This window comes from Melanerpes formicivorus, unplaced genomic scaffold, assembly GCF_026170545.1.
Source record: "Melanerpes formicivorus ecotype bairdi unplaced genomic scaffold, bMelFor1.0.p_v2 SCAF_101, whole genome shotgun sequence".
In the NCBI taxonomy this organism is placed as follows: Eukaryota; Metazoa; Chordata; class Aves; order Piciformes; family Picidae; genus Melanerpes; species Melanerpes formicivorus.
The window spans coordinates 551956-566166 of NW_027142453.1; the positions used below are offsets into that span (position 1 = coordinate 551956).

General features: G+C 49.2%; 1 protein-coding gene across 1 annotated transcript in view; it reads right to left on the minus strand.

Moving 5' to 3' along the window:
- Positions 1-14211, minus strand: part of ELF1 (E74 like ETS transcription factor 1) — a 158364-nt gene that overhangs the window by 141704 nt on the left and 2449 nt on the right. The window contains exon 2 of the mRNA XM_068166491.1: positions 6562-6653. The gene's annotated coding sequence lies outside the window, so the exon portion shown is untranslated. The remainder of the gene's footprint in view (positions 1-6561; positions 6654-14211) is intronic.

The window sequence follows — 14211 nt, forward strand, 5'->3', positions numbered from 1 at the left end:
TCCTTGCCTCATGCCTAAACCTCCCTTGCCACAGCTTGAGACTGTGTCCTCTTGTTCTGAATTGATTTGATTAGTGTTCCTGCAGCAGTATATGAATGTTAAGTACTGTTGTCATCCCTTTTGTGTCCAGTCTTGGGCCCCTCAGTTTAGGAAAGATGTTGACTTGCTGGAAGGTGCCCAGAGAAGGGCAACAAAGCAGGTGAGGGCTTTGGAGCACAAGCCCTACGAGGAGAGGCTGACGGAGCTGGGGTTGCTTAGCCTGGAGAAGAGGAGGCTCAGGGGAGACCTTCTTGCTCTCTCCAACTCCCTGAAGGGAGGTTGTGGGCAGGTGGGGCCTGGTCTCCTCTCCCAGGCAACCAGCACCAGAACAAGAGGACACAGTCTCAAGCTGCACCAGGGGGGGTTTAGGCTGGAGGTGAGGAGGAAATTCTTCACAGAAGGGGTAATTGCCCATTGGAATGGGCTGCCTGGGAAGGTGGTAGAGTCACCATCATTGGGGGTGTTTAGGAGGAGACTTCATGGGGTGCTTGGTGCCATGGTTTAGTTGATTAGATGGTGTGGGATGATAGGTTGAACTCGATGATCTTGAAGGTCTCTTCCAACCTGGTTTATTCTATTCTATTCTGAGTAGTTCTGCTGTCCTTCTACTCACAATACCACTTCCATTGCCATTTATTTAAAGAACAATTAAAAATTATATGCCACAGGTTAGCAAATCCTATGCCACAGGGCATCAAATCCTATGCCACAGGGCAGCATAATCTCTTCAACAGTTTGAACTAGCGACAGAGCACTGTAAAAGTTCCTTTCAAAAATACCTGCTTGATCTAAGCCAGACTTTGATCAACAAAAACAACCCCTTGTAATTCCTCATTTAACTTCCTCTTCACAAAATTAAAGACCGGAGAACAGATGCCAGCATGCCTTTTAATCCCTCCTTGCCTAAAAAAAGGTTTCTGAAGGCCCACAGCAAGTTGCAGAATCCCACAACTTTTCCAGCAGCAGTCCCACTTCTCAACCACCAGCTCATGTCCTCCATCAATAAGCACAAGCACACCCTGAAAGCATGTGACACACATTTCATGTTTGAGCTGCTGGAAATGACACAGTGGCAGAGTCTCTCTAAACAGCAGCAGATCACAGTATCACAGTATAACTAAGGATGGAAAGGACCTCGAGGATCATTGAGTCCAACCTATCACCACAGACCCCATGAATAGACCATGGCATCAAGTGCCACGTCCAATCCCCTCTTGAACACCTCCAGGGATGGTGACTCCACCACCTCCCTGGGCAGCACATTCCACTGGCTAACAACTCTCTCAGTGGAGAACTTTCTCCTCACCTTGAGTCTAAACCTCCCCTGGCACAGCTTGAGACTGTGTCCTCTTGTTCTGGTGCTGGTTGCCTGGGAGAAGAGACCAAACCCTTCTCGGCTACAACCACCTTTCAGGTAGTTGTAGAGGGCAATGAGGTCACCCCTGAGCCTCCTCTTCTCCAGGCTCCCCAGCTCAACCCCAGCTCCCTCAGCCTCTCCTCACAGGCCTGTGCTCAAGGCCTCTCCCCAGCCTTGTTGCCCTTCTCTGGATACGTTCAAGTGCCTCAATGTCCTTCTTAAACTGAGGGGCCCAGAACTGGACACAGGACTCAAGGTGTGGCCTAACCAAAGCAGAGTCCAGGGGCACAATGACTTCCCTGCTCCTGCTGGCCACACTATTCCTAATGCAGGCCAGGATGCCATTGGCCCTCTTGGCCACCTGGGCACACTGCTGGCTCATGTTTAGGCAGCTGTCAATCAATACCCCCAGGTCCCTCTCTGTTTGGCAGCTCTCCAGCCACTCCGACCCCAGCCTGTAGCTCTGCATGGGATTGCCATGCCCAAAGTGCAGCACTCAGTACTTGGACTTGTTGAATGCCATCCCATTGGACTCTGCCCATCTGTCCAGTCAGTCAAGGTCCCTCTGCAGAGCCTTTCTACCCTCTAACTGACTAACATCTGCTCCTAAATTGTTGAAGATTGATAAAGATGTTGAAACAGAAGCTCCAGCAGCAGACACCACGTGAGCCTGGACTCGGAGCGCGTTCGTTTCCCACCTGAGTGTTTGACACAGGAACAAGTCACACAACAAGGTCAAGCAAGCTCAAACACCTCATTAAATTTCATGGATGCCTGTTTGACCAGGTACTTCAGACACTGCAACTGCTGAATGCCATTCTTGTATTAATGGAAGAAAACAGACTGGAACACTGCACTGCCTCGAGTAGGTGGGTGAATGTGAAACAGGAGGTTTTAACAACAACAACAAACATTTCCATGCATACAGATAAATAAGGAAATGAATTCTGCTGAGAGGCAAAAATCACACCTTCACTGGCCACAGATTTGCTGGATTAGGGACCATGTGGGCAGTTAGCATACATACAGAAGGTGCAGCATGTGCCATTAGATAAAAACACCTAACTCTGTTCTATCCTGGAGATAATAACATCCTTGTGGGTGCCATGGACAGTGGCATTGTGTGCACCCTCAGCAAGTTTGCTGATGACACCAAGCTGTGTGGTGCAGCAGACACACTGGAGGGAAGGGAGGCCATCCAGAGGGACCTTGACAGGCTGGAGAGGTGGGCACAAGCCAACCTCAGGAGGTTCAACAAGACCAAGGGCAGGGTCCTGCATCTGGGTGGAGGCAATCCCAGGCACAAATGCAGGCTGGGCAGTGAGTGGCTGGAAAGCAGCCCTGAGGAGAGAGACTTGGGGGTGCTGGTGGACAAAAAGCTCAACAGGAGCTCTCAATGTGCACTTGCAGCCCGCAAAGCCAATCAGATTCTGGGCTGCATCAGGAGAAGTGTGGCCAGCAGGTCAAGGGAGGTGATTCTCCCTCTCTGCTCAGCTCTGGGGAGACCCCACCTGGAGTACTGCCTCCAGTTCTGGAGCCCCTATTCCAAGAGGGATGTGGAGGTGCTGGAAGGTGTCCAGAGAAGGGCCACAAGGATGAGCAGAGGGCTGGAGCACCTCTCCTATGAGGACAGACTGAAGGAGTTGGGGCTGTTCAGTCTGGAGAAGCGAAGGCTCCCAGGTGACCTCATTGTGGCCTTCCAATATCTGAAGGGGGCTACAGGAAGGCTGGGGAGGGACTTCTCAGGCTGTCAGGTAGTGATAGGACTAGGGGGAATGGAATGAAGCTGGAGGTGGGGAGATTCAGGCTGGAGGTGAGGAGGAAGTTCTTCCCCATGAGAGTGGTGAAACCCTGGAATGGGTTGTCCAAGGAGGTGATTGAGGCCCTGTCCCTGGAGGTGTTTAAGAGCAGGCTGGATGAGGCTCTGGCCAGCCTGATGTAGTGTGGGGTGTCCCTGCCCATGGCAGGGGGGTTGGAACTAGATGATCCTTGTGGTCCCTTCCAACCCTAACTGCTATTATGATACTATGCTATAATAACATTTAGCACAGGTGAAGGGGGAAGCCAAACCTGGCAGAGAACACAGTCCTGCTCCTATTTCCAGCCTTTGTTAATTTGGTTCTGTGTGTGCACAGTCACCCTACATGAACAAGTTTTGTGCTGTTAGATGCACTGTCAATGAGTTATAGATCTCTGCCCCTCTGCTATTTAACAATATTATGTTCAAATTTTATATGCCCCTGAGATGCACACAGGTAAAAGAGAAATTGCATTAGTTTTAATCTCAGCCTGAAAGACTGTTTCACTTCACAGACAGCAAGGGAATAAAACTCACTAAACACAGGAAGATGTCAAAAGGTGGCAAACTACAGCCTTAACTACACTTTGAACACAGACACCACGTGGTGAGACTCATTATCATCTCCATATCAACCCAAGTGCTATTTGAACATTGCTGGAACATTAAAGAGAGATTAAAATTGTCACAGTATCACCAAGGTTGGAAGAGACCTCCAAGATCATCAAGTCCAACCTGGCACCACAGACCTCATGACTAGACCATGGCACCAAGTGCCACATCCAATCCCCTCTTGAACACCTCCAGGGATGGTGACTCCACCACCTCCCTGGCCAGCACATTCCAATGGCTAACAACTCTTTCTGTGAAGAACTTTCTCTTCACATCAAGCCTAAGCTTCCCCTGGCACAGCTTGAGACGGTGTCCTCTTGTTCTGGTGCTGGTTGCCTGGGAGAAGAGACCAACTCCCTCCTGGCTAGAACCACCCTTCAGGTAGCTGGAGACAGCAATGAGGTCTCCCCTGAGCCTCCTCTTCTCCAGGCTAAACAATCCCAGCTCCCTCAGTCTCTCCTCATAGGGCTGTGCTCAAGGCCTATCCCCAGCCTTGTTGCCCTTCTCTGGACACCTTCAAGTGTTTCAATGTCCTTCTTAAACTGAGGGGCCCAGAACTGGACACAAGACTCAAGGTGTGGCCTAACCAGTGCAGAGCATAGGGGCACAATGACCTCCCTGCTCCTGCTGGCCACACCATCCTTGATCCAGGCCAAGATGCCATTGCTTCTTTAATTTCACCAGTTTTGAAACAGAAATTCATTAATTAGCCTAACTAGGGCTCTTAAAAACTGGAAATATCCAATCTCCTTTGTACTTCATTCGTGAAGTGGATCCTCTATCTCCTAGAAGTCAATAGTTGTACTATTATTAGCTCCAACAAAGGCAGTGACAGGCATAAGGGCCAAGCTCTGGAAGACTGTGCTGTCATCATTTTCTCAAACATGCACCTCTTAGAAAGGCAGCTGAGGGAAGTGTTTGTAGACACCACGTTCGAGAGGAGTACTTTGGTGCTTAAGCATTTCCAAGGAAGCGGAAATATTTATGTGCATGTTTTCAAGAAGCCCAGCTACTGATTTACAAGAACTAAAGCTCCTCAAGTTTCAGTTCTTCTCAACAGGAAACATCATCTTGTGCAGAAAATGCCATTTGCTACCTTCAACCACGCACAGGGTATTTTAAACTGTGAATGAAAACACCTCAGATCAAAACTCCTGTGTGGAGTACTGAACATCAGACCCTGGCAACCTTTTGCATCTGATGTACTCCAGAGCAGGTGCAGTAGACCAAATTGCTACAGAGATAAATACTTCAACACTTAAATTTATTATTGAGGTTTAGGCTGGAGGTCAGGAGGAAGTTCTACACAGAGAGAGTGATTGCCCATTGGAATGGGCTGCCTGGGGAGATGGTGGAATCGCCATCACTGGAGGTGTTCAGGAGGAGACTTGATGGGGTGCTTGGTGCCATGGGTTAGTTGGTTGGGTGGTGTTGGATGATAGGTTGGACTTGATGATCTTGAAGGTCTCTTTCAAGCTGCTTTATTCTATTCTATTCTATTCTACTTCAGATGCTGGGGAGGGGAGGGAAGTGTCTGTTTTTATTAATGTGTCTGTTATATGAAAAAGAATAAACTGTGGAATATGTAAAACATCAGCTCATATCTATCTATCCAGGCTCAAGTGCAAGTCCCAGGCCAAATTAAACATTCAGCTTTATTGTGAAGCTGCCCTCAGTTTAAGGAGGACATTGAGACACTTGAATGTGTCCACAGAAGGGCAATGAGGCTGGGGAGAGGCCTTGAGCACAGCCCTGTGAGGAGAGGCTGAGGGAGATGGGGTTGTTTAGCCTGGAGAAGAGGAGGCTCAGGGGAGACCTCATTGCCCTCTACAACTACCTGAAGGGTGGTTGTAGCCAGGAAGGAGTTGGTCTCTTCTCTTAGGTAACCAGCACCAGAACAAGAGGACACAGTCTTAAGCTGCGCCAGGGGAAATTTAGACTCGATGTGAGGAGAAAGTTCTTCACTGAGAGAGTCGTTAGCCATTGGAATGTGCTGCCCAGGGAGGTGGTGGAGTCACCATCCCTGGAGGTGTTCAAGAGGGGACTGGACGTGGCACTTGGTTCCATGCTTTAGTCATGAGGTCTGTGTTGACAGGTTGGACTCGATCTTTGAGGTCTCTTCCAACCTTGGTAATACTGTGAAAAGGAGCTCTGCAGGTAATGCTTCAGCCCCATTCAAACAGCCAGTCACACATTTTAGGTTACAAAATTGTTTCACCACCATAACTTCTGCTGTTTCACTGGCTGTGGGGGTGCTACACCGCCACGCTGCATGCAGGCATGCCCACGTCCCCATTCTCTGGTGACCACTTGCAGCACAAGATCGGACTGCAGGGGAAGCATGCCCAAAGGATAGAGAAGCGGTTGAGGAGAGAGTAGGTGTGCAGGTAGAGCCCCCACTCAGCAGGTGCCTAGAATAGAATAGAATAGAATAGACCAGACCAGACCAGTTTGGAAGAGACCTTCAAGATCATCACATCCAACCCATCAACCAATCCAACTCACCTAAACAACTAAACCATGGCACCAAGCACCCTATCAAGTCTCCTCCACAACAGCTCCAGTGATGGTGACTCCACCACCTCCCCAGGCAGCCCATTCCAATGGGCAATCACTCTCTCTGTATAGAACTTCTTCCTAACATCCAACCTTGCGAGCAGTGAGTGCAATCCTTGCCTATCTAATGGCAGGGGAAATGTCTCAGTCCCTAAACACAGTTGTCAGTATCACGAGCAAAGAAAGACAGCACACCAACCTGGAGGTATGAGGGGACTCTACTGGCAGAGAGCAGGAAGTGAGGAAGGCGAGCACCTGATATCCTGCATCCAGCTGCCACCAGATGTTGATCTGGAGGAAAGTACAGAATAATTAATCATGGTCTCAGAAGGCAAATTAGGCACCAAAAAAAAAGGTCTTCTCAATCCCCAGAAAAAAACCCCAGCAGTGTTCTGCAGCATGACATTGCACTATAATCCTGCCCAAGGTAGCAACATGTGCAAAACACACAGAGCCCTACAAACAATCTTGTGTTCTCAATTTAGGGAAGAATGCAAGTGAACAGAGCCTGGTCCTTTCCCCTTCTACACACACTGCAAATCACAGTATCACAGTATAACTAAGGTTGGAAATTACTTCAAGGATCGAGTCCAACCTATCAACACAGACCCCATGACTAGACCATGGCACCAAGTGCCACGTCCAATCCCCTCTTGAACACCTCCAGGGATGGTGACTCCACCACCTCCCTGGGCAGCACATTCCAATGGCGAATGACTCGCTCGGTGAAGAACTTCCTCCTCACCTCGAGTCTAAACCTCCCCTGGAGCAGCTTGAGACTGTGTCCTCTTGTTCTGGTGCTGGCTGCCTGGGAGAAGAGACCAACCCTTTCCTGGCTACAACCACCTTTATGGTAGTTGTAGAGAGCAATGAGGTCACCCCTGAGCCTCCTCTTCTCCAGGCTAAACAATCCCAGCTCCCTCAGCCTCTCCTCATAGGGCTTGAGTTCAAGGCCTCTCCCCAGCCTTGTTGCCCTTCTCTGGACACGTTCAAGTGTCTCAATGTCCTTCTTAAACTGAGGGGCCCAGAACTGGACACAGGACTCAAGGTGTGGCCTAACCAGTGCTGAGTCCAGGGGCACAATGACTTCCCTGCTCCTGCTGGCCACACTATTCCTAATGCAGGCCAGGATGCCATTGGCCCTCTTGGTCACCTGGGCACACTGCTGGCTCATATTCAGGAGGCTGTCAATCAATACCCCCAAGTCCCTCTCTGTTTGGGAGCTCTCCAGCCACTCCGACCCCAGCCTGTAGCTCTGCATGGGATTGCCGTGGCCATAGTGCAGAACCCAGCATTTGGACTTGTTGAATGCCATCCCATTGGATTCTGCCCATCTGTCCAGTCGGTCGAGGTCACTCTGCAGAGCCTTTCTACCCTCTAACTGACTAGCATCTGCTCCTAACTTGGTGTCATCTGCAAACTTGCTGATGACTGACTCGACCCCGTCATCCAGATCATCAATGAAGATGTTAAAGAGGATGGGGCCCAGCACTGATCCCTGGGGGACTCCACTAGTGCCTGGACACCAGCTGGATGTGACACCATTCACCACCACTCTCTGGGCTCAGCCCTCCAGCCAGTTCCTAACCCAACACAGAGTGTAGTGGTCCAATCCACGAGCTGACAGCATAGACAGCAGTTTGCTGTGGGGGACGGTGTCAAAGGCCTTGCTGTCCTCCACTGACCAGGCCAAAGCACATCTTTCAGAAGGAAACCCCACCTCCCTTTAAACACTCCTACCAACAGCAAATCCCACACAATGCTTTATTGCTCTTTTTGCTACTTACAAGGTAAAACATACCTAACTCCATCTCCTGGACACTGGCTATCTGCAGGGTCAGTAAATATGTTTTCTTTACAGACACTGGCATCCCCCAGGGATCAGTACTGGGCCCCATCCTCTTTAACATCTTCATTGATGATCTGGAGGAGGGTATTGAGTCAGTCATCAGCAAATTTGCAGATGACACCAAGTTAGGAGCAGATGTTAGTCAGTTAGAGGGTAGAAAGGCTCTGCAGAGGGACCTCGACCAACTGGACAGATGGGCAGAGTCCAACAGGATGGCATTCAACAAGTCCAAGTGCCAGGTGCTGCACTTTGGCCACAGCAACCCCATGCAGAGCTACAGGCTGGGGTCAGAGTGCTGGAGAGCTGCCAAACAGAGAGGGACCTGGGGGTACTGATTGACAGCTGCCTAAACATGAGCCAGCAGTGTGCCCAGGTGACCAAGAGGGCCAAGGGCATCCTGGCCTGCATTAGGGATAGTGTGGCCAGCAGGAGCAGGGAAGTTGTCGTACGCCTGTACTCTGCTTTGGTTAGGCCACACCTTGAGTCCTGGGTCCAGTTCTGGGCCCCTCAGTTTAGGAAGGACATTGAGACACTTGAACGTGTCCAGAGAAGGGCAACGAGGCTGGGGAGAGGCCTTGAGCACAGCCCTGTGAGGAGAGGCTGAGGGAGCCGGGATTGTTTAGCCAGGAGAAGAGGGGGCTCAGGGGTGACCTCATTGCCCTCTACAACTACCATAAAGGTGATTGTAGCCGGGAAGGGGTTGGTCTCATCTCCCAGGCAACCAGCACCAGAACAAGGGGATACAGTCTCAAGCTGCGCCAGGGGAGGTTTAGACTCGAGGTGAGGAGAAAGTTCTTCACTGAGAGAGTGATTGGTCATTGGAATGTGCTGCCCAGGGAGGTGGTGGAGTCACCATCCCTGGAGGTGCTCAAGAGGGGATTGGATGTGGCACTTGGTGCCATGGTCTAGTCATGAGGTCTGTGGTGACAGGTTGGACTCGATGATCCTCGAGGTCTCTTCCAACCTTTGTGATACTGTAATATATACAGGCATCATTTCCCCTCATTCTTTGCTGAGCTGAATAAACTCTGTACACCCCACATTGTGAAGCTTGGTTTCCAAACCCTGGATCACTTTTGTCACTGTGCTCTTAGCAATATTTCACATCCTTCCTCACGTGTGAGCAGCAAAACCAGCCACAGAACTCCCGTGATCTTATTCACACCATCTACTTCCCTGCTCCTCTGCAGTATTTACACTGCTACACAGCCAAAGATCACACTGCAGAGCTACAATGAAAACTCCTGTTGAGATGATTCTCCACACAAATTCCTAAGCCCTCTTTCAAATTACCAGTTAGAAGACAGTCTCCCACCCTGCTGGTGGAACTGCATTCCTGGCTCCTTTGTATATGACTCCATATGCACAAAAAACGCTGGATGCTGACTGTTCTATACAATCATTTGGAGTATGATAGTATCATAGTATCATTCAGGGTTGGAAGGGACCACAAGGATCATCTAGTTCCAAACCCCCTGCCATGGGCAGGGACACCCCACACTAGATCAGGCTGGACAGAGCCTCAGCCAGCCTGGGCTTAAATACCTCCAGGGACGGGGCCTCAACCACCTCCCTGGACAACCCATTCCAGGGCTTCACCACTCTCATGGGGAAGAACTTCCTCCTCACCTCCAGCCTGAATCTCCCCACCTCCACCTTCATTCCATTCCCCCTAGTCCTATCACTACCTGAGATCCTGAGAAGTCCTTCCCCAGCCTTCCTGTAAGCCCCCTTCAGATACTGGAAGGCCACAATTAGGTCACCTCAGAGCCTTCTCTTCTGCAGACTGAACAGCCCCAACTGTATACTGTGCTGGTAACTTGTTCCACACACAAACCTGCAAGTAATCTACTGGTAACGAGGAGATATCATCACAAAAACTGTGAATATAATATTAAACAGCCTTACACCATGATCCAGCCCCCCGGGGGACCACACAAGAAACAGCTGCACTCCCAGGGAAGAAAGGCACGCCTCAGTTCCTCTCCAAACGGAGAGAGATTTATGAAGCAACTTTGCCAATGTTTGTGGTATTTATTCCACAGTGACTGCATGGCACAATTGTTTTAAACTCACACTTCACTGCAGAGTTAATAGATATATCAGGGACACAATACAGGGTGAGTCTGCCACAATAGAGCAGTTGATGAATAGCTCAGGAATTTGGGAGATGTGGTTTCTTGCAATTCAAAACGCTGGGAAGCAATTTGCTCTAGTTCTACTGTAAATTGGTCTTTAACAATTGCTAAGTCATTCTGAAAGATTCAGAACAAGTCAGCCCTGGCTTGTCACTAACTTCAGAGGCTCCATTTAAAAAGTTTTCATTTTTCCAGCCAGGAAAACAATGAATAATGCGAGTCAGGAAAAGCATTCACACAATTAACCTTAAAGAGGTTTTTTAGGTTCAATTCTTTATGGGGAAGAAACAATAAATCAAACCCAACTGACTGCCAGTTGATTGACCAGGTAACCTATTCATTAAGAGAGTAATTCAGCAGTGTATTCCCACAAATATATACACAGCATTGATGAAGCTTGCAGCACTGCCTATGAGGCAGCTGCTGAGTGCTTCCAATCCAAGATGAACTTCCAATGCAAGATGCTGCTTCCAATGCAAGATGCTGCTTCCAGCTGCTTGTAACCCAGCCAGACTTTGACTGTTTGGGTTGAAATTTTCCAAGTTGAATGCCTGCCTCAGGCTAAATTTTGTTCCATGTGTTGTAGGGGTTGCCTCTGAGCAAGGGGTACAGAAAGAGGAATACTGTGATTAGAATGCAAACAAAGTCAAATACTTCAGTTGTTTCCAGAACAAGATCAGGGAAAATGCTCCCTCTTAGTGTTAACAGAAATCTCTGGCAAACCTGGAAGGATATACTGCCCTTCCAGATCTTGGTGAGAGGTGAAATTTGACATGAGGCCTGGAGCTTCTATATTGGAGATCACAGTATCACAGTATAACTAAGGTTGGAAGAGACCTCACAGATCATCGAGTCCAACCTGCCACCACAGACCTCATGACTAGACCATGGCACCAAGTGCCACATCCAATCCCCTCTTGAACACCTCCAGGGATGGTGACTCCACCACCTCCCTGGGCAGCACATTCCAATCGTGAACAACTCTCTCAGTGAAGAACTTTCTCCTCACCTCGAGTCTAAACCTCCCCTGGCGCAGCTTGAGACTGTGTCCCCTTGTTCTGGTGCTGGTTGCCTGGGAGAAGAGACCAACCCCTTCCTGGCTACATCCACCTTTCAGGTAGTTGTAGACAGCAATGAGGTCACCCCTGAGCCTCCTCTTCTCCAGGCTAAACAATCCCAGCTCCCTCAGCCTCTCCTCATAGGGCTTGTGCTCAAGGCCTCTCCCCAGCCTTGTTGCCCTTCTCTGGACACGTTCAAGTGTTTCGATGTCCTTCTTAAACTGAGGGGCCCAGAACTGGACACAGGACTCAAGGTGTGGCCTAACCAAAGCAGAGTCCAGGGGCACAATGACTTCCCTGCTCCTGCTGGGCACACTATTCCCTTTTGCTGCCCCCATGAAAAATACATTTGCATTTGGTCAAACATTGAAAGACAAATTGCACTTAGTGCATTTGAAGTATTTATTTGCTAGGCCACTTCCACATTCTTCTTGGTGCTGGTCAGATGACACAGACCACCCTCACCACAATAAGCAATTTGTGCCCCCACTGCCTATGCAAGACAGGGCTGTAGCTCAAAGAACCATGCTCCAAGCCAGGGAAAGGCAGGAGGCTCCAGGCCTCCCACTTAAGGGCTGATGGAGGCCAAAATAGCATCAGGTACTTCACAGTATCACCAAGGTTGGGAGAGACCTCAAAGATCATCAAGTCCAACCTGTCACCACAGACCTCAGGACTAGACCATGGCACCAAGTGCCATGTCCAATCCCCTCTTTGAACCCCTCCAGGGATGGTGACTCCACCACCTCCCTGGGCAGCCTATTCCAATGACGAACGACTCTCTCAGTGAAGAACCTTCTCCTCACCTCGAGCCTACTTGGGACACAACCCAGGGTCCTGCTTCTCCTTGCCCTTTCCCTCACCAATCCTACAGATCTTTGCAGCAACACAGACCACAGCCACAACCTCCCACCACTGGCTATCCTCTACAGACAGCTCCAACAACAGAGTCCCAGGCATTACACGATGAACCCAAAGACACAGGGCTGTGACAGGAGTATGCTGCTCCAAGCTGTCTATCTGCTTGCTGGCTCTTTTCCTAAGGGAAATAAACCCTAGGAAATTACACACAAAAAGCAGTATTAAAACTGCAATTAAGAAGGGAGAAGTTAGGAATTATTAGAACTATGTGGCCTACAGCAATTTAACCATCTCCTTACGTTCATGGAGGTCACTCACTAATTGCAAATGACCTGGTCACATTTTTTTCCCCCCCCACAGAAGCTTTGCCAGAATTAACATACAAATTCCTCTTTTTGCCCTTGTTTCCTAGAGCATCACTAAATATTTTCAAACCACAGAGGAATTATTTCTTCTCTCTCAGGCTCTTTTACAGCTCTCATCACCAGAGTAATCCACAGGGTAAAGATACTGTTATCCATGGGGGTGTTTTAAAGAAGGGAAACTAAGATGCAAAAAGCTTAAAGCAGAAAGCTATGGCCACCAAGACCAATTTTGACACTCAAAAATTACAGTTTTAACTGTAATTAATAACACACTCAGAAGCTAGCAAAGCATACTCTGTACGCTGAGAGAGAAAGGATGTTGACTTTTGTTCTGGATGGGCAAGTTCTGCATAACTTCAGTCTGTACAACATTTAACAAACTCAGCAAAGCAGGTCAGACACCCAGAAACCCCCAGCAGCCCATGTGTTAAAACCTTTATGATTGCATGGAAATCCTACAGCAAAGGTAGGGGTTGCAAAATCCAATCCTCCAGCCACCCCAGGCATGAAACTACCTCTCCCTCCAAGTATAATAATAATAAACCAGGTTGGAAGAGACCTTCAAGATCATCATGTCCAGCCCATCAATCAATCCAACCCACCTAAACAACTAACCCATGGCACCAAGCACCCCAGCAAGTCTCCTCCTGAACACCTCCAATGATGGTGACTCCACCACCTCCCCAGGCAGCACATTCCAATGGGCAATCACTCTCTCTGTGTAGAACTTTTTCCTAACATCCAACCTAAACCTCCCTGATGCAGCCTGAGACTGTGTCCTCTTGTTCTGGTGCTGGCTGCCTGGGAGAAGAGACCAACATCTGCCTGTCTACAACTTCCCTTCAGGTAGTTGTAGAAGCAATAAGGTCACCCCGAGTCTCCTCTCCAGGATAAGCAACCCCAGCTCCCTCAGCCTCTACTCATATGAGAGACTCCTCCTCATAATCATCTCCTCATAATCATCTGCCTCATTCACGTTACCTCTTGTCACTGCTGCCCAGCTGGGAAGGTGCTACACCTCTGGACCTTCCTCTGTTTCATCACCCAGGAAGGACAGGGGGAGATCACGTCATGACAGACAACATCACAAGGCGGAGGCCCAGGGCGACCAGATGAGCCTGCCATTTCTACAACGCCTGAGCACTTTGCTGTGCAAACTTACTAACAGGGTCGGGCTAAGGGCCAGCAGGTAGTAATGTATAGAACACAGGCTCTATAGAGACCACCTACATCCACTGGGTGGCAGGCATGTTTCACGGGATCCAGATACGTGTCTATACAGAGGTATAGAAATGAGACCTCCCCAATACTGCGTTCACTTTCTGTCTCAGAAGCAGCACCTGAACAGCCAGTGGAAAAAATACAAATATCCCACAAAGTTCACATACTCAGCTCTCACTTTAACACCTGTTTCTTGTCTGCAGCAAAGAGGTGCTCAAACTCTGCCAGCACTCTGTACTCAGAGCTCTGCAAGACATGCGGTGCCCCACGTTAGTCCTGTAGGTGGGTGCCCTAATGCAAGGTGGCAGGGAACTTAGTATCATAGTATCATTCAGGGTTGGAAGGGACCACAAGGAT